The sequence below is a fragment of the Oncorhynchus mykiss genome, chromosome 1 (assembly GCF_013265735.2).
Source record: "Oncorhynchus mykiss isolate Arlee chromosome 1, USDA_OmykA_1.1, whole genome shotgun sequence".
NCBI classification, from domain to species: Eukaryota; Metazoa; Chordata; class Actinopteri; order Salmoniformes; family Salmonidae; genus Oncorhynchus; species Oncorhynchus mykiss.
Genome location: NC_048565.1, coordinates 39,549 through 59,863, shown reverse-complemented (window position 1 = coordinate 59,863; position 20,315 = coordinate 39,549). Strand labels below are relative to the sequence as shown.

The window sequence follows — 20,315 nt, the reverse complement described above, 5'->3', positions numbered from 1 at the left end:
CATTCTGCCTGACTCTCTGCCACTCCATTCTGCCTGACTCTCTGCCACTCCATTTTGTTACTCCATTCTGCCTGACTCTCTGCCACTCCATTCGGCCTGACTCTCTGCCACTCCATTCGGCCTGACTCTCTGCCACTCCATTCTGTTACTCCATTCTGCCTGACTCTCTGCCACTCCATTCTGCCTGACTCTCTGCCACTACATTCTGCCTGACTCTCTGCCACTACATTCTGTTACTCCATTCTGCCTAACTCTCTGCCACTCCAGTCTGCCTGACTCTCTGCCACTCCATTCTGTTACTCCATTCTGCCTGACTCTCTGCCACTCCATTCTGTTACTCCATTCTGCCTGACTCTCTGCCACTCCAGTCTGCCTGACTCTCTGCCACTCCATTCTGTTACTCCATTCTGCCTGACTCTCTGCCACTCCATTCTGTTACTCCATTCTGCCTGACTCTCTGCCACTCTATTCTGTTACGCCATTCTGCCTGACTCTCTGCCACTCCATTTTGTTACTCCATTCTGCCTGACTCTCTGCCACTCCAGTCTGCCTGACTATCTGCCACTCCATTCTGTTACTCCATTCTGCCTGACTCTCTGCCACTCCATTCTGTTACTCCATTCTGCCTGACTCTCTTCCACTCCATTCTGTTACTCCATTCTGCCTGACTCTCTGCCACTCCATTCTGTTACTCCATTCTGCCTGACTCTCTGCCACTCCATTCTGTTACTCCATTCTGCCTGACTCTCTGCCACTCCATTCTGCCAGACTCTCTGCTTCTCCATTCTGCCACCTTCTCCATTCTGCCAGACTCTCTGCTTCTCCATTCTGCCAGACTCTCTGCTTCTCCATTCTGCCAGACTCTCTGCTTCTCCATTCTGCCAGACTCTCTGCTTCTCCATTCTGCCAGACTCTCTGCTTCTCCATTCTGCCAGACTCTCTGCTTCTCCATTCTGCCAGACTCTCTGCTACTCCATTCTGCCAGACTCTCTGCCACTCCATTCTGCCTGACTCTCTGCCACTCCATTCTGCCAGACTCTCTGCCACTCCATTCTGTTACTCCATTCTGCCTGACTCTCTGCCACTCTATTCTGTTACGCCATTCTGCCTGACTCTCTGCCACTCCATTTTGTTACTCCATTCTGCCTGACTCTCTGCCACTCCAGTCTGCCTGACTATCTGCCACTCCATTCTGTTACTCCATTCTGCCTGACTCTCTGCCACTCCATTCTGTTACTCCATTCTGCCTGACTCTCTGCCACTCCATTCTGCCAGACTCTCTGCTTCTCCATTCTGCCTGACTCTCTGCCACTCCATTCTGTTACTCCTTTCTGCCTGACTCTCTGCCACTCTATTCTGTTACGCCTTTCTGCCTGACTCTCTGCCACTCTATTCTGTTACGCCTTTCTGCCTGACTCTCTGCCACTCCATTTTGTTACTCCATTCTGCCTGACTCTCTGCCACTCCATTCTGTTACTCCATTCTGCCTGACTCTCTGCCACTCCATTCTGTCACTCCATTCTGCCTGACTCTCTGCCACTCCATTCTGCCAGACTCTCTGCTTCTCCATTCTGCCAGACTCTCTGCTTCTCCATTCTGCCAGACTCTCTGCTTCTCCATTCTGCCAGACTCTTTGCTTCTCCATTCTGCCAGACTCTCTGCTTCTCCATTCTGCCAGACTCTCTGCTTCTCCATTCTGCCAGACTCTCTGCTTCTCCATTCTGCCAGACTCTCTGCTTCTCCATTCTGCCAGACTCTCTGCTTCTCCATTCTGCCAGACTCTCTGCTTCTCCATTCTGCCAGACTCTCTGCTTCTCCATTCTGCCAGACTCTCTGCTTCTCCATTCTGCCAGACTCTCTGCTACTCCATTCTGCCTGACTCTCTGCCACTCCATTCTGCCAGACTCTCTGCCACTCCATTCTGTTACTCCATTCTGCCTGACTCTCTGCCACTCCATTCTGTTACTCCATTCTGCCTGACTCTCTGCCACTCCATTCTGTTACTCCATTCTGCCAGACTCTCTGCCACTCCATTCTGTTACTCCATTCTGCCTGACTCTCTGCCACTCCATTCTGTTACTCCATTCTGCCTGACTCTCTGCCACTCCATTCTGTTACTCCATTCTGCCTGACTCTCTGCCACTCTATTCTGTTACGCCATTCTGCCTGACTCTCTGCCACTCCATTTTGTTACTCCATTCTCCCTGACTCTCTGCCACTCCAGTCTGCCTGACTATCTGCCACTCCATTCTGTTACTCCATTCTGCTTGACTCTCTGCCACTCCATTCTGTTACCCCATTCTGCCTGACTCTCTGCCACTCCATTCTGCCAGACTCTCTGCTTCTCCATTCTGCCAGACTCTCTGCTTCTCCATTCTGCCAGACTCTCTGCTTCTCCATTCTGCCAGACTCTCTGCCATTCGATTCTGCCTGACTCTCTGCCACTCCATTCTGCCTGACTCTCTGCCACTCCATTCTGCCTGACTCTCTGCCACTCCATTCTGCCAGACTCTCTGCTACTCCATTCTGCCAGACTCTCTGCCACTCCTCCATTCTGCCTGACTCTCTGCCACTCCATTCTGCCTGACTCTCTGCCACTCCATTCGGCCTGACTCTCTGCCACTCCATTCGGCCTGACTCTCTGCCACTCCATTCTGTTACTCCATTCTGCCTGACTCTCTGCCACTCCATTCTGTTACTCCATTCTGCTTGACTCTCTGCCACTCCATTCTGTTACCCCATTCTGCCTGACTCTCTGCCACTCCATTCTGCCTGACTCTCTGCCACTCCATTCTGTTACTCCATTCTGCCTGACTCTCTGCCACTCCATTCTGCCTGACTCTCTGCCACTCCAGTCTGCCTGACTCTCTGCCACTCCATTCTGTTACTCCATTCGGCCTGACTCTCTGCCACTCCATTCGGCCTGACTCTCTGCCACTCCATTCGGCCTGACTCTCTGCCACTCCATTCTGTTACTCCATTCTGCCTGACTCTCTGCCACTCCATTCGGCCTGACTCTCTGCCACTCCATTCGGCCTGACTCTCTGCCACTCCATTCTGTTACTCCATTCTGCCTGACTCTCTGCCACTCCATTCTGCCTGACTCTCTGCCACTCCATTCTGTTACTCCATTCTGCCTGACTCTCTGCCACTCCAGTCTGCCTGACTCTCTGCCACTCCATTCTGTTACTCCATTCTGCCTGACTCTCTGCTTCTCCATTCTGCCAGACTCTCTGCTTCTCCATTCTGCCAGACTCTTTGCTTCTCCATTCTGCCAGACTCTCTGCTTCTCCATTCTGCCAGACTCTCTGCTTCTCCATTCTGCCAGACTCTCTGCTTCTCCATTCTGCCAGACTCTCTGCTACTCCATTCTGCCAGACTCTCTGCCACTCCATTCTGCCTGACTCTCTGCCACTCCATTCTGTTACTCCATTCTGCTTGACTCTCTGCCACTCCATTCTGTTACCCCATTCTGCCTGACTCTCTGCCACTCCATTCTGCCTGACTCTCTGCCACTCCATTCTGTTACTCCATTCTGCCTGACTCTCTGCCACTCCATTCTGCCTGACTCTCTGCCACTCCAGTCTGCCTGACTCTCTGCCACTCCATTCTGTTACTCCATTCGGCCTGACTCTCTGCCACTCCATTCGGCCTGACTCTCTGCCACTCCATTCGGCCTGACTCTCTGCCACTCCATTCTGCCTGACTCTCTGCCATTCCATTCGGCCTGACTCTCTGCCACTCCATTCGGCCTGACTCTCTGCCACTCCATTCTGTTACTCCATTCTGCCTGACTCTCTGCCACTCCATTCTGCCTGACTCTCTGCCACTACATTCTGCCTGACTCTCTGCCACTACATTCTGTTACTCCATTCTGCCTGACTCTCTGCCACTCCATTCTGTTACTCCATTCTGCCTGACTCTCTGCCACTCCATTCTGTTACTCCATTCTGCCTGACTCTCTGCCACTCCAGTCTGCCTGACTCTCTGCCACTCCATTCTGTTACTCCATTCTGCCTGACTCTCTGCCACTCCATTCTGTTACTCCATTCTGCCTGACTCTCTGCCACTCTATTCTGTTACGCCATTCTGCCTGACTCTCTGCCACTCCATTTTGTTACTCCATTCTGCCTGACTCTCTGCCACTCCAGTCTGCCTGACTATCTGCCACTCCATTCTGTTACTCCATTCTGCCTGACTCTCTGCCACTCCATTCTGTTACTCCATTCTGCCTGACTCTCTGCCACTCCATTCTGTTACTCCATTCTGCCTGACTCTCTGCCACTCCATTCTGTTACACCAGTCTGCCTGACTATCTGCCACTCCATTCTGTTACTCCATTCTGCCTGACTCTCTGCCACTCCATTCTGTTACTCCATTCTGCCTGACTCTCTGCCACTCCATTCTGTTACTCCATTCTGCCTGACTCTCTGCCACTCAATTCTGCCAGACTCTCTGCTTCTCCATTCTGCCACCTTCTCCATTCTGCCAGACTCTCTGCTTCTCCATTCTGCCAGACTCTCTGCTTCTCCATTCTGCCAGACTCTCTGCTTCTCCATTCTGCCAGACTCTCTGCTTCTCCATTCTGCCAGACTCTCTGCTTCTCCATTCTGCCAGACTCTCTGCTTCTCCATTCTGCCAGACTCTCTGCTTCTCCATTCTGCCAGACTCTCTGCTTCTCCATTCTGCCAGACTCTCTGCTTCTCCATTCTGCCAGACTCTCTGCTTCTCCATTCTGCCAGACTCTCTGCTTCTCCATTCTGCCAGACTCTCTGCTTCTCCATTCTGCCAGACTCTCTGCTACTCCATTCTGCCAGACTCTCTGCCACTCCATTCTGCCTGACTCTCTGCCACTCCATTCTGCCAGACTCTCTGCCACTCCATTCTGTTACTCCATTCTGCCTGACTCTCTGCCACTCCATTCTGTTACTCCATTCTGCCTGACTCTCTGCCACTCTATTCTGTTACGCCATTCTGCCTGACTCTCTGCCACTCCATTTTGTTACTCCATTCTGCCTGACTCTCTGCCACTCCAGTCTGCCTGACTATCTGCCACTCCATTCTGTTACTCCATTCTGCCTGACTCTCTGCCACTCCATTCTGTTACTCCATTCTGCCTGACTCTCTGCCACTCCATTCTGCCAGACTCTCTGCTTCTCCATTCTGCCAGACTCTCTGCTTCTCCATTCTGCCAGACTCTCTGCTTCTCCATTCTGCCAGACTCTCTGCTTCTCCATTCTGCCAGACTCTCTGCTTCTCCATTCTGCCAGACTCTCTGCTTCTCCATTCTGCCAGACTCTCTGCCACTCCATTCTGCCTGACTCTCTGCCACTCCATTCTGTTACTCCATTCTGCCTGACTCTCTGCCACTCTATTCTGTTACGCCATTCTGCCTGACTCTCTGCCACTCCATTTTGTTACTCCATTCTGCCTGACTCTCTGCCACTCCAGTCTGCCTGACTATCTGCCACTCCATTCTGTTACTCCATTCTGCCTGACTCTCTGCCACTCCATTCTGTCACTCCATTCTGCCTGACTCTCTGCCACTCCATTCTGCCAGACTCTCTGCTTCTCCATTCTGCCTGACTCTCTGCCACTCCATTCTGCCTGACTCTCTGCCACTCCATTCGGCCTGACTCTCTGCCACTCCATTCGGCCTGACTCTCTGCCACTCCATTCTGTTACTCCATTCTGCCTGACTCTCTGCCACTCCATTCTGTTACTCCATTCTGCTTGACTCTCTGCCACTCCATTCTGTTAGCCCATTCTGCCTGACTCTCTGCCACTCCATTCTGCCTGACTCTCTGCCACTCCATTCTGTTACTCCATTCTGCCTGACTCTCTGCCACTCCATTCTGCCTGACTCTCTGCCACTCCAGTCTGCCTGACTCTCTGCCACTCCATTCTGTTACTCCATTCGGCCTGACTCTCTGCCACTCCATTCGGCCTGACTCTCTGCCACTCCATTCGGCCTGATTCTCTGCCACTCCATTCTGTTACTCCATTCTGCCTGACTCTCTGCCACTCCATTCGGCCTGACTCTCTGCCACTCCATTCGGCCTGACTCTCTGCCACTCCATTCTGTTACTCCATTCTGCCTGACTCTCTGCCACTCCATTCTGCCTGACTCTCTGCCACTACATTCTGCCTGACTCTCTGCCACTACATTCTGTTACTCCATTCTGCCTGACTCTCTGCCACTCCAGTCTGCCTGACTCTCTGCCACTCCATTCTGTTACTCCATTCTGCCTGACTCTCTGCTTCTCCATTCTGCCAGACTCTCTGCTTCTCCATTCTGCCAGACTCTTTGCTTCTCCATTCTGCCAGACTCTCTGCTTCTCCATTCTGCCAGACTCTCTGCTTCTCCATTCTGCCAGACTCTCTGCTACTCCATTCTGCCAGACTCTCTGCTACTCCATTCTGCCAGACTCTCTGCCACTCCATTCTGCCTGACTCTCTGCCACTCCATTCTGTTACTCCATTCTGCCTGACTCTTTGCCACTCCATTCTGTTACTCCATTCTGCCTGACTCTCTGCCACTCCATTCTGTTACTCCATTCTGCCTGACTCTCTGCCATTCGATTCTGCATGACTCTCTGCTACTCCATTCTGCCTGACTCTCTGCCACTCCATTCTGCCTGACTCTCTGCCACTCCATTCTGCCAGACTCTCTGCTTCTCCATTCTGCCAGACTCTCTGCTTCTCCATTCTGCCAGACTCTCTGCTTCTCCATTCTGCCAGACTCTCTGCTTCTTCATTCTGCCAGACTCTCTGCTTCTCCATTCTGCCAGACTCTCTGCTTCTCCATTCTGCCAGACTCTCTGCTTCTCCATTCTGCCAGACTCTCTGCTTCTCCATTCTGCCAGATTCTCTGCTTCTCCATTCTGCCAGACTCTCTGCTACTCCATTCTGCCTGACTCTCTGCCACTCCATTCTGCCAGACTCTCTGCCACTCCATTCTGTTACTCCATTCTGCCTGACTCTCTGCCACTCCATTCTGTTACTCCATTCTGCCAGACTCTCTGCCACTCCATTCTGTTACTCCATTCTGCCTGACTCTCTGCCACTCCATTCTGTTACTCCATTCTGCCTGACTCTCTGCCACTCCATTCTGTTACTCCATTCTGCCTGACTCTCTGCCACTCTATTCTGTTACGCCATTCTGCCTGACTCTCTGCCACTCCATTTTGTTACTCCATTCTGCCTGACTCTCTGCCACTCCAGTCTGCCTGACTATCTGCCACTCCATTCTGTTACTCCATTCTGCCTGACTCTCTGCCACTCCATTCTGTTACTCCATTCTGCCTGACTCTCTGCCACTCCATTCTGCCAGACTCTCTGCTTCTCAATTCTGCCAGACTCTCTGCTTCTCCATTCTTCCAGACTCTCTGCTTCTCCATTCTGCCAGACTCTCTGCTTCTCCATTCTGCCAGACTCTCTGCTACTCCATTCTGCCAGACTCTCTGCCACTCCATTCTGCCTGACTCTCTGCCACTCCATTCTGTTACTCCATTCTGCCTGACTCTCTGCCACTCTATTCTGTTACGCCATTCTGCCTGACTCTCTGCTACTCCATTCTGCCAGACTCTCTGCCACTCCATTCTGCCTGACTCTCTGCCACTCCATTTTGTTACTCCATTCTGCCTGACTCTCTGCCACTCTATTCTGTTACTCCATTCTGCCTGACTCTCTGCCACTCCATTCTGCCAGACTCTCTGCTTCTCCATTCTGCCAGACTCTCTGCTTCTCCATTCTGCCAGACTCTCTGCTTCTCCATTCTGCCAGACTCTTTGCTTCTCCATTCTGCCAGACTCTCTGCTTCTCCATTCTGCCAGACTCTCTGCTTCTCCATTCTGCCAGACTCTCTGCTTCTCCATTCTGCCAGACTCTCTGCTTCTCCATTCTGCCAGACTCTCTGCTACTCCATTCTGCCAGACTCTCTGCTTCTCCATTCTGCCAGACTCTCTGCTACTCCATTCTGCCTGACTCTCTGCCACTCCATTCTGCCAGACTCTCTGCCACTCCATTCTGTTACTCCATTCTGCCTGACTCTTTGCCACTCCATTCTGTTACTCCATTCTGCCTGACTCTCTGCCACTCCATTCTGTTACGCCATTCTGCCAGACTCTCTGCTTCTCCATTCTGCCAGACTCTCTGCTTCTCCATTCTGCCAGACTCTCTGCTTCTCCATTCTGCCAGACTCTCTGCTTCTCCATTCTGCCAGACTCTCTGCTTCTCCATTCTGCCAGACTCTCTGCTTCTCCATTCTGCCAGACTCTCTGCTTCTCCATTCTGCCAGACTCTCTGCCACTCCATTCTGCCAGACTCTCTGCCACTCCATTCTGTTACTCCATTCTGCCTGACTCTTTGCCACTCCATTCTGTTACTCCATTCTGCCTGACTCTCTGCCACTCCATTCTGTTACTCCATTCTGCCTGACTCTCTGCCACTCCATTCTGCCAGACTCTCTGCTTCTCCATTCTGCCAGACTCTCTGCTTCTCCATTCTGCCAGACTCTCTGCTTCTCCATTCTGCCAGACTCTCTGCTTCTCCATTCTGCCAGACTCTCTGCTTCTCCATTCTGCCAGACTCTCTGCTACTCCATTCTGCCAGACTCTCTGCCACTCCATTCTGCCTGACTCTCTGCCACTCCATTATGTTACTCCATTCTGCCTGACTCTCTGCCACTCCATTCTGCCAGACTCTCTGCTTCTCCATTCTGCCAGACTCTCTGCTTCGCCATTCTGCCAGACTCTCTGCTTCTCCATTCTGCCAGACTCTCTGCTTCTCCATTCTGCCAGACTCTCTGCTTCTCCATTCTGCCAGACTCTCTGCTACTCCATTCTGCCAGACTCTCTGCCACTCCATTCTGCCTGACTCTCTGCCACTCCATTCTGTTACTCCATTCTGCCTGACTCTCTGCCACTCTATTCTGTTACGCCATTCTGCCTGACTCTCTGCCACTCCATTTTGTTACTCCATTCTGCCTGACTCTCTGCCACTCTATTCTGTTACTCCATTCTGCCTGACTCTCTGCCACTCCATTCTGCCAGACTCTCTGCTTCTCCATTCTGCCAGACTCTCTGCTTCTCCATTCTGCCAGACTCTCTGCTTCTCCATTCTGCCAGACTCTTTGCTTCTCCATTCTGCCAGACTCTCTGCTTCTCCATTCTGCCAGACTCTCTGCTTCTCCATTCTGCCAGACTCTCTGCTTCTCCATTCTGCCAGACTCTCTGCTTCTCCATTCTGCCAGACTCTCTGCTTCTCCATTCTGCCAGACTCTCTGCTTCTCCATTCTGCCAGACTCTCTGCTTCTCCATTCTGCCAGACTCTCTGCTACTCCATTCTGCCTGACTCTCTGCCACTCCATTCTGCCAGACTCTCTGCCACTCCATTCTGTTACTCCATTCTGCCTGACTCTTTGCCACTCCATTCTGTTACTCCATTCTGCCTGACTCTCTGCCACTCCATTCTGTTACTCCATTCTGCCTGACTCTCTGCCACTCCATTCTGCCAGACTCTCTGCTTCTCCATTCTGCCAGACTCTCTGCTTCGCCATTCTGCCAGACTCTCTGCTTCTCCATTCTGCCAGACTCTCTGCTTCTCCATTCTGCCAGACTCTTTGCTTCTCCATTCTGCCAGACTCTCTGCTTCTCCATTCTGCCAGACTCTCTGCTTCTCCATTCTGCCAGACTCTCTGCTTCTCCATTCTGCCAGACTCTCTGCTTCTCCATTCTGCCAGACTCTCTGCTTCTCCATTCTGCCAGACTCTCTGCTTCTCCATTCTGCCAGACTCTCTGCTTCTCCATTCTGCCAGACTCTCTGCTACTCCATTCTGCCAGACTCTCTGCCACTCCATTCTGCCTGACTCTCTGCCACTCTATTCTGTTACGCCATTCTGCCTGACTCTCTGCCACTCCATTTTGTTACTCCATTCTGCCTGACTCTCTGCCACTCCATTCTGTTACTCCATTCTGCCTGACTCTCTGCCACTCCATTCTGTTACTCCATTCTGCCTGACTCTCTGCCATTCGATTCTGCATGACTCTCTGCTACTCCATTCTGCCTGACTCTATGCCACTCCATTCTGTTACTCCATTCTGCCTGACTCTCTGCCACTCCATTCTGTTACTCCATTCTGCCAGACTCTCTGCCATTCGATTCTGCATGACTCTCTGCTACTCCATTCTGCCTGACTCTCTGCCACTCCATTCTGTTACTCCATTCTGCCAGACTCTCTGCCACTCCATTCTGCCAGACTCTCTGCCACTCCATTCTGCCAGACTCTCTGCCACTCCATTCTGCCAGACTCTCTGCCACTCCATTCTGCCAGACTCTCTGCCACTCCATTCTGCCTGACTCTCTGCCACTCCATTCTGCCAGACTCTCTGCTTCTCCATTCTGCCAGACTCTCTGCTACTCCATTCTGCCAGACTCTCTGCCACTCCATTCTGCCTGACTCTCTGCCACTCCATTCTGTTACTCCATTCTGCCTGACTCTCTGCCACTCCATTTTGTTAGTCCATTCTGCCTGACTCTCTGCCACTCCAGTCTGCCTGACTATCTGCCACTCCATTCTGTTACTCCATTCTGCCTGACTCTCTGCCACTCCATTCTGTTACTCCATTCTGCCTGACTCTCTGCCACTCCATTCTGTTACTCCATTCTGCCTGAGTCTCTGCCACTCCATTCTGCCAGACTCTCTGCTTCTCCATTCTGCCAGACTCTCTGCTTCTCCATTCTGCCAGACTCTCTGCTTCTCCATTCTGCCAGACTCTCTGCTTCTCCATTCTGCCAGACTCTCTGCTTCTCCATTCTGCCAGACTCTCTGCTTCTCCATTCTGCCAGACTCTCTGCTTCTCCATTCTGCCAGACTCTCTGCTACTCCATTCTGCCAGACTCTCTGCCACTCCATTCTGCCTGACTCTCTGCCACTCCATTCTGTTACTCCATTCTGCCTGACTCTCTGCCACTCCATTTTGTTAGTCCATTCTGCCTGACTCTCTGCCACTCCAGTCTGCCTGACTATCTGCCACTCCATTCTGTTACTCCATTCTGCCTGACTCTCTGCCACTCCATTCTGTTACTCCATTCTGCCTGACTCTCTGCCACTCCATTCTGCCAGACTCTCTGCTTCTCCATTCTGCCAGACTCTCTGCTTCTCCATTCTGCCAGACTCTCTGCATCTCCATTCTGCCAGACTCTCTGCTTCTCCATTCTGCCAGACTCTCTGCTTCTCCATTCTGCCAGACTCTCTGCTTCTCCATTCTGCCAGACTCTCTGCTTCTCCATTCTGCCAGACTCTCTGCTTCTCCATTCTGCCAGACTCTCTGCTTCTCCATTCTGCCAGACTCTCTGCTTCTCCATTCTGCCAGACTCTCTGCTTCTCCATTCTGCCAGACTCTCTGCTTCTCCATTCTGCCAGACTCTCTGCTTCTCCATTCTGCCAGACTCTCTGCTTCTCCATTCTGCCAGACTCTCTGCTTCTCCATTCTGCCAGACTCTCTGCTACTCATTCTGCCTGACTCTCTGCCACTCCATTCTGTTACTCCATTCTGCCTGACTCTCTGCCACTCTATTCTGTTACGCCATTCTGCCTGACTCTCTGCCACTCCATTTTGTTACTCCATTCTGCCTGACTCTCTGCCACTCCAGTCTGCCTGACTATCTGCCACTCCATTCTGTTACTCCATTCTGCCTGACTCTCTGCCACTCCATTCTGTTACTCCATTCTGCCTGACTCTCTGCCACTCCATTCTGTCAGACTCTCTGCTTCTCCATTCTGCCAGACTCTCTGCTTCTCCATTCTGCCAGACTCTCTGCTTCTCCATTCTGCCAGACTCTCTGCTTCTCCATTCTGCCAGACTCTTTGCTTCTCCATTCTGCCAGACTCTCTGCTTCTCCATTCTGCCAGACTCTCTGCTTCTCCATTCTGCCAGACTCTCTGCTTCTCCATTCTGCCAGACTCTCTGCCACTCCAGTCTGCCTGACTCTCTGCCACTCCATTCTGTTACTCCATTCTGCCTGACTCTTTGCCACTCCATTCTGTTACTCCATTCTGCCTGACTCTCTGCCACTCCAGTCTGCCAGACTCTCTGCCACTCCACTCTGTTACTCCATTCTGCCTGACTCTCTGCCACTCCATTCTGTTACTCCATTCTGCCTGACTCTCTGCCACTCCATTCTGTTACTCCATTCTGCCAGACTCTCTGCTTCTCCATTCTGCCAGACTCTCTGCTTCTCCATTCTGCCAGACTCTCTGCCACTCCATTCTGCCAGACTCTCTGCTACTCCATTCTGCCAGACTCTCTGCTTCTCCATTCTGCCAGACTCTCTGCTTCTCCATTCTGCCAGACTCTCTGCCACTCCATTCTGTTACTCCATTCTGCCTGACTCTTTGCCACTCCATTCTGTTACTCCATTCTGCCAGACTCTCTGCCACTCCATTCTGTTACTCCATTCTGCCAGACTCTCTGCCACTCCATTCTGCCAGACTCTCTGCCATTCGATTCTGCATGACTCTCTGCTACTCCATTCTGCCTGACTCTCTGCCACTCCATTCTGTTACTCCATTCTGCCAGACTCTCTGCCACTCCATTCTGCCAGACTCTCTGCCACTCAATTCTGCCTGACTCTCTGCCACTCCATTCTGCCTGACTCTCTGCCACTCCATTCTGCCTGACTCTCTGCCACTCCATTCTGCCAGACTCTCTGCTACTCCATTCTGCCAGACTCTCTGCTACTCCATTCTGCCAGACTCTCTGCCACTCCATTCTGCCTGACTCTCTGCCACTCCATTCTGCCTGACTCTCTGCCACTCCATTCGGCCTGACTCTCTGCCACTCCATTCGGCCTGACTCTCTTCCACTCCATTCTGTTACTCCATTCTGCTTGACTCTCTGCCACTCCATTCTGTTACCCCATTCTGCCTGACTCTCTGCCACTCCATTCTGCCTGACTCTCTGCCACTCCATTCTGTTACTCCATTCTGCCTGACTCTCTGCCACTCCATTCTGCCTGACTCTCTGCCACTCCAGTCTACCTGACTCTCTGCCACTCCATTCTGTTACTCCATTCGGCCTGACTCTCTGCCACTCCATTCGGCCTGACTCTCTGCCACTCCATACTGTTACTCCATTCTTCCTGACTCTCTGCCACGCCATTCTGCCTGACTCTCTGCCACTCCATTCGGCCTGACTCTCTGCCACTCCATTCTGTTACTCCATTCTGCCTGACTCTCTGCCACTCCATTCTGCCTGACTCTCTGCCACTACATTCTGCCTGACTCTCTGCCACTACATTCTGTTACTCCATTCTGCCTGACTCTCTGCCACTCCATTCTGCCTGACTCTCTGCCACTCCATTCTGTTACTCCATTCTGCCTGACTCTCTGCCACTCCATTCTGTTACTCCATTCTGCCTGACTCTCTGCCACTCTATTCTGTTACGCCATTCTGCCTGACTCTCTGCCACTTCATTTTGTTACTCCATTCTGCCTGACTCTATGCCACTCCAGTCTGCCTGACTATCTGCCACTCCATTCTGTTACTCCATTCTGCCTGACTCTCTGCCACTCCATTCTGTTACTCCATTCTGCCTGACTCTCTGCCACTCCATTCTGTTACTCCATTCTGCCTGACTCTCTGCCACTCCATTCTGCCAGACTCTCTGCTTCTCCATTCTGCCACTCTCTGCTTCTCCATTCTGCCAGACACTCTGCTTCTCCATTCTGCCAGACTCTTTGCTTCTCCATTCTGCCAGACTCTCTGCTTCTCCATTCTGCCAGACTCTCTGCTTCTCCATTCTGCCAGACTCTCTGCTTCTCCATTCTGCCAGACTCTCTGCTTCTCCATTCTGCCAGACTCTCTGCTTCTCCATTCTGCCAGACTCTCTGCTTCTCCATTCTGCCAGACTCTCTGCTACTCCATTCTGACAGACTCTCTGCCACTCCATTCTGCCTGACTCTCTGCCACTCCATTCTGCCAGACTCTCTGCCACTCCATTCTGTTACTCCATTCTGCCTGACTCTCTGCCACTCCATTCTGTTACTCCATTCTGCCTGACTCTCTGCCACTCTATTCTGTTATGCCATTCTGCCTGACTCTCTGCCACTCCATTTTGTTACTCCATTCTGCCTGACTCTCTGCCACTCCAGTCTGCCTGACTCTCTGCCACTCCATTCTGTTACTCCATTCTGCCTGAGTCTCTGCCACTCCATTCTGCCAGACTCTCTGCTTCTCCATTCTGCCAGACTCTCTGCTTCTCCATTCTGCCAGACTCTCTGCTTCTCCATTCTGCCAGACTCTCTGCTTCTCCATTCTGCCAGACTCTCTGCTTCTCCATTCTGCCAGACTCTCTGCTTCTCCATTCTGCCAGACTCTCTGCTTCTCCATTCTGCCAGACTCTCTGCTACTCCATTCTGCCAGACTCTCTGCCACTCCATTCTGCCTGACTCTCTGCCACTCCATTCTGTTACTCCATTCTGCCTGACTCTCTGCCACTCCATTTTGTTAGTCCATTCTGCCTGACTCTCTGCCACTCCAGTCTGCCTGACTATCTGCCACTCCATTCTGTTACTCCATTCTGCCTGACTCTCTGCCACTCCATTCTGTTACTCCATTCTGCCTGACTCTCTGCCACTCCATTCTGTTACTCCATTCTGCCTGAGTCTCTGCCACTCCATTCTGCCAGACTCTCTGCTTCTCCATTCTGCCAGACTCTCTGCTTCTCCATTCTGCCAGACTCTCTGCTTCTCCATTCTGCCAGACTCTCTGCTTCTCCATTCTGCCAGACTCTCTGCTTCTCCATTCTGCCAGACTCTCTGCTTCTCCATTCTGCCAGACTCTCTGCTTCTCCATTCTGCCAGACTCTCTGCTACTCCATTCTGCCAGACTCTCTGCCACTCCATTCTGCCTGACTCTCTGCCACTCCATTCTGTTACTCCATTCTGCCTGACTCTCTGCCACTCCATTTTGTTAGTCCATTCTGCCTGACTCTCTGCCACTCCAGTCTGCCTGACTATCTGCCACTCCATTCTGTTACTCCATTCTGCCTGACTCTCTGCCACTCCATTCTGTTACTCCATTCTGCCTGACTCTCTGCCACTCCATTCTGCCAGACTCTCTGCTTCTCCATTCTGCCAGACTCTCTGCTTCTCCATTCTGCCAGACTCTCTGCTTCTCCATTCTGCCAGACTCTCTGCTTCTCCATTCTGCCAGACTCTCTGCTTCTCCATTCTGCCAGACTCTCTGCTTCTCCATTCTGCCAGACTCTCTGCTTCTCCATTCTGCCAGACTCTCTGCTTCTCCATTCTGCCAGACTCTCTGCTTCTCCATTCTGCCAGACTCTCTGCTTCTCCATTCTGCCAGACTCTCTGCTTCTCCATTCTGCCAGACTCTCTGCTTCTCCATTCTGCCAGACTCTCTGCTTCTCCATTCTGCCAGACTCTCTGCTTCTCCATTCTGCCAGACTCTCTGCTTCTCCATTCTGCCAGACTCTCTGCTTCTCCATTCTGCCAGACTCTCTGCTACTCATTCTGCCTGACTCTCTGCCACTCCATTCTGTTACTCCATTCTGCCTGACTCTCTGCCACTCTATTCTGTTACGCCATTCTGCCTGACTCTCTGCCACTCCATTTTGTTACTCCATTCTGCCTGACTCTCTGCCACTCCAGTCTGCCTGACTATCTGCCACTCCATTCTGTTACTCCATTCTGCCTGACTCTCTGCCACTCCATTCTGTTACTCCATTCTGCCTGACTCTCTGCCACTCCATTCTGTCAGACTCTCTGCTTCTCCATTCTGCCAGACTCTCTGCTTCTCCATTCTGCCAGACTCTCTGCTTCTCCATTCTGCCAGACTCTCTGCTTCTCCATTCTGCCAGACTCTTTGCTTCTCCATTCTGCCAGACTCTCTGCTTCTCCATTCTGCCAGACTCTCTGCTTCTCCATTCTGCCAGACTCTCTGCTTCTCCATTCTGCCAGACTCTCTGCCACTCCAGTCTGCCTGACTCTCTGCCACTCCATTCTGTTACTCCATTCTGCCTGACTCTTTGCCACTCCATTCTGTTACTCCATTCTGCCTGACTCTCTGCCACTCCAGTCTGCCAGACTCTCTGCCACTCCACTCTGTTACTCCATTCTGCCTGACTCTCTGCCACTCCATTCTGTTACTCCATTCTGCCTGACTCTCTGCCACTCCATTCTGTTACTCCATTCTGCCAGACTCTCTGCTTCTCCATTCTGCCAGACTCTCTGCTTCTCCATTCTGCCAGACTCTCTGCTTCTCCATTCTGCCAGACTCTCTGCTACTCATTCTGCCTGACTCTCTGCCACTCCATTCTGTTACTCCATTCTGCCTGACTCTTTGCCACTCCATTCTGTTACTCCATTCTGCCTGACTCTCTGCCACTCTATTCTGTTACGCCATTCTGCCTGACTCTCTGCCACTCCATTTTGTTACTCCATTCTGCCTGACTCTCTGCCACTCCAGTCTGCCTGACTATCTGCCACTCCATTCTGTTACTCCATTCTGCCTGACTCTCTGCCACTCCATTCTGCCTGACTCTCTGCCACTCCATTCTGCCAGACTCTCTGCTTCTCCATTCTGCCAGACTCTCTGCTTCTCCATTCTGCCAGACTCTTTGCTTCTCCATTCTGCCAGACTCTCTGCTTCTCCATTCTGCCAGACTCTCTGCTTCTCCATTCTGCCAGACTCTCTGCTTCTCCATTCTGCCAGACTCTCTGCCACTCCAGTCTGCCTGACTCTCTGCCACTCCATTCTGTTACTCCATTCTGCCTGACTCTTTGCCACTCCATTCTGTTACTCCATTCTGCCTGACTCTCTGCCACTCCAGTCTGCCAGACTCTCTGCCACTCCACTCTGTTACTCCATTCTGCCTGACTCTCTGCCACTCCATTCTGTTACTCCATTCTGCCTGACTCTCTGCCACTCCATTCTGTTACTCCATTCTGCCTGACTCTCTGCCACTCCATTCTGCCAGACTCTCTGCTTCTCCATTCTGCCAGACTCTCTGCTTCTCCATTCTGCCAGACTCTCTGCTACTCCATTCTGCCAGACTCTCTGCCACTCCATTCTGCCTGACTCTCTGCCACTCCATTCTGCCAGACTCTCTGCCACTCCATTCTGCCAGACTCTCTGCCACTCCATTCTGCCTGACTCTCTGCAACTCCATTCGGCCTGACTCTCTGCCACTCCATTCTGTTACTCCATTCTGCCTGACTCTTTGCCACTCCATTCTGTTACTCCATTCTGCCTGACTCTCTGCCACTCCATTCTGTTATTCCATTCTGCCTGACTCTCTGCCACTCCATTCTGTTACTCCATTCTGCCTGACTCTCTGCCATTCCATTCTGCCTGACTCTCTGCCACTCCATTCTGCCTGACTCTCTGCCACTCCATTCTGTTACTCCATTCTGCCTGACTCTCTGCCACTCCATTCTGCCAGACTCTCTGCCACTCCATTCTGCCAGACTCTCTGCCACTCCATTCTGCCTGACTCTCTGCCACTCCATTCTGCCTGACTCTCTGCCACTCCATTCTGCCAGACTCTCTGCTACTCCATTCTGCCAGACTCTCTGCCACTCCATTCTGCCTGACTCTCTGCCACTCCATTCGGCCTGACTCTCTGCCACTCCATTCGGCCTGACTCTCTGCCACTCCATTCTGTTACTCCATTCTGCCTGACTCTCTGCCACTCCATTCTGCCTGACTCTCTGCCACTCCATTCTGCCTGACTCTGTGCCACTCCATTCTGTTACTCCATTCTGCCTGACTCTCTGCCACTCCATTCTGCCTCACTCTCTGCCACTCCATTCTGCCTGACTCTCTGCCACTCCATTCTGCCTGACTCTCTGCCACCCCATTCTGTTACTCCATTCTGTCAGACTCTCTGCCACCAGATACTTCTTTCTGTTGTTATCTATTCTGTAACATTCCACAAGGAAATGTAATACATAAACACATACATTAAATAGCTCTGGTCTGGGAAATATGTGAAACCTTTTTTATTTACCTGTGCTTAGTAGCCAAGGTTATATAGCTGCGCCATTAACTTGTTATTTTAGCAGACATGTATTTTAAGAATACAATGGAATATAACAGACCATTTTAGTTTCTCTTAGAATAAAAACCTTACTAAAACTGTTCAACCTTAGTGTAACATCAGTTTTAGTAAGTAATAAGCTACGGACCAGTTACAGCTTCTTCTGAAAAAGTAGAAACAAAAGTAGATTTTTCTGAGTGTGCACACGGGACAGAGCAATTCTTACACTATTGTTCTAAATTCAATCACCTTCATCCTCATCATTGAATTATAATACATTTTGTCACCTCTGTTCAACAACTCCAAATCGCTTTTGCATGTGCTCCAAAGGGATAACCTAAAATAACATAATATAGGTTAATTAAATAATTGAAAGGAAAATGTTGATTTATTTATTAGTCTAGTGGATATAAGTATTTTAGACACACAGTGCCTTCAGAAAGTATTCAGACCCTTTTTCCACATTTTGTTTCGTCACAGCCTTATTCTAAAATGGATTATGTATTTTTTTTTTACTGAGCAAACACACAATACCCCACAATGACATCACAATACCCCACAATGACATCACAATACCCCATAATGACAAAGTGAAAACATGTGTTTAGAATCTTTTTGCTGATTTACAGTATTCAGACCCTTTGATATGAGACTTGTATTTGGAGCCCACCTGTGGTAAATTCAATTGATTGGACATGATTTGGAAAGGCACACACCTGTTTATATATAGGCCCCACAGTTGACAATACATGTCAGACAAATACCAAGCCATGAGGTTGAAGGAATTGTCCGTAGAGTTCCGAGACAGGATTGTGTCGAGGCACAGATCTGGGGAAGAGTACCAAAACATTTCGGCAGCATTGAAGGTCCCCAAGAACACAGTGGCCTCCATCATTCTTAAATGGAAGAAGTTTGGAACCACCAAGACTCTTCCTAGAGCTGGCCGTCCGGCCAAATTGAGCAATCGTGAGGAGAAGGGCCTTGGTCAGGTAGGTGAACAAGAACCTGATGGTCACTCTGACAGACCTCCAGAGTTCATCTGTGAAGATGGGAAAACCTTCCAGTAGGACAACCATCTCTGCAGCACTCCACCAATCAGGCCTTTATGGTAGAGTGGCCAGACGGAAGCCACTCCTCAGTAAAAGTACAGAGATCTTTGATGAAAACCTGCTCCAGAGTGCTCAGGACCTCAGACTGTGGCAAAGGTTAACCTTCCAACAGGACAACAACACTAAGCACACAGCCAAGACAACGCAGGAGTGATCTCGGGACAAGTCTCTGAATGTCCTGAGTGGCCCCGCCAGAGCCCGGACTTGAACCAGATCGAACATATCTGGACACAACTGAAAATAGCTGTGCAGCAACGCTCCCATCCAACCTGACAGAGCTTGAGAGGATCTGCAGAGAAGAATGGGAGAAACTCCCCAAATACAGATGTGCCAACCTTGTAGCGTCATACCCAAGAAGACTGATGGCTGTAATCGCTCCCAAAGATGCTTCAACAAAATACTGAGTAAAGGGTATGAATACTTATGTAAATGTGATATTTCATTATATATATTTTAGCAAAAATGTCTAAACCTGTTTTTACAGGTTAGGCTGTAACTTAACAAAATGTGAAAAAAGTCGTCTGAATACTTTCTGAATGCAATGTGTCATGTCACCCTCATGTTAGGCCTCATGTAAAATCCTTGTCGAAAGTGCAAGAGAGACTGTTGCATGACAAACAGGTGCTGTTAAATGATATTGTAATCTATCTGCCTGTTTGGAACAGTGTAAACAACACTACACAAATGAGAAGTAATACCAGTCTGTTCTAATGAAACAAAATTGTAAAGCCTTTACTATAGAAAAGTTTAACAGACGGATTTGTCCAATTGCTTTATCTGACGTTTTGCTGTTGACTTTATAATGCAGGGTTAAAGATGGAGAAAACACCTGTCTCCGGATTACATCTTCAAACTTAAGGGCGACCATGGCATCCATTCCATGAATGATGTATACGGTTAAGATAGTCAAGCTAGCTACATTTTCAGATGTTGGTTAGCTACCTGCTACGTCATGAGTTGGGATTATGGTTCATCTTTTTAGCTAGCTACATGTCTTAACAAAAGACTCCACTATGCAGCTAACCATTTTTGGTGTGTTTTGTAAATTCAGTCTGGCCTCCTGTCTCACTCTGACCCTCTCCTCCTGTCTAATTCTGACCCTAACCCACTCCTCCTGTGTCTAACCCTGACCCACTCCTCCTG

At 50.5% G+C, this 20,315-nt stretch overlaps 1 protein-coding gene across 5 annotated transcripts in view; it reads left to right on the top strand.

Moving 5' to 3' along the window:
- Positions 1-20,315, top strand: part of LOC110523811 (Nance-Horan syndrome protein) — a 164,779-nt gene that overhangs the window by 137,564 nt on the left and 6,900 nt on the right. The window lies entirely within an intron of this gene.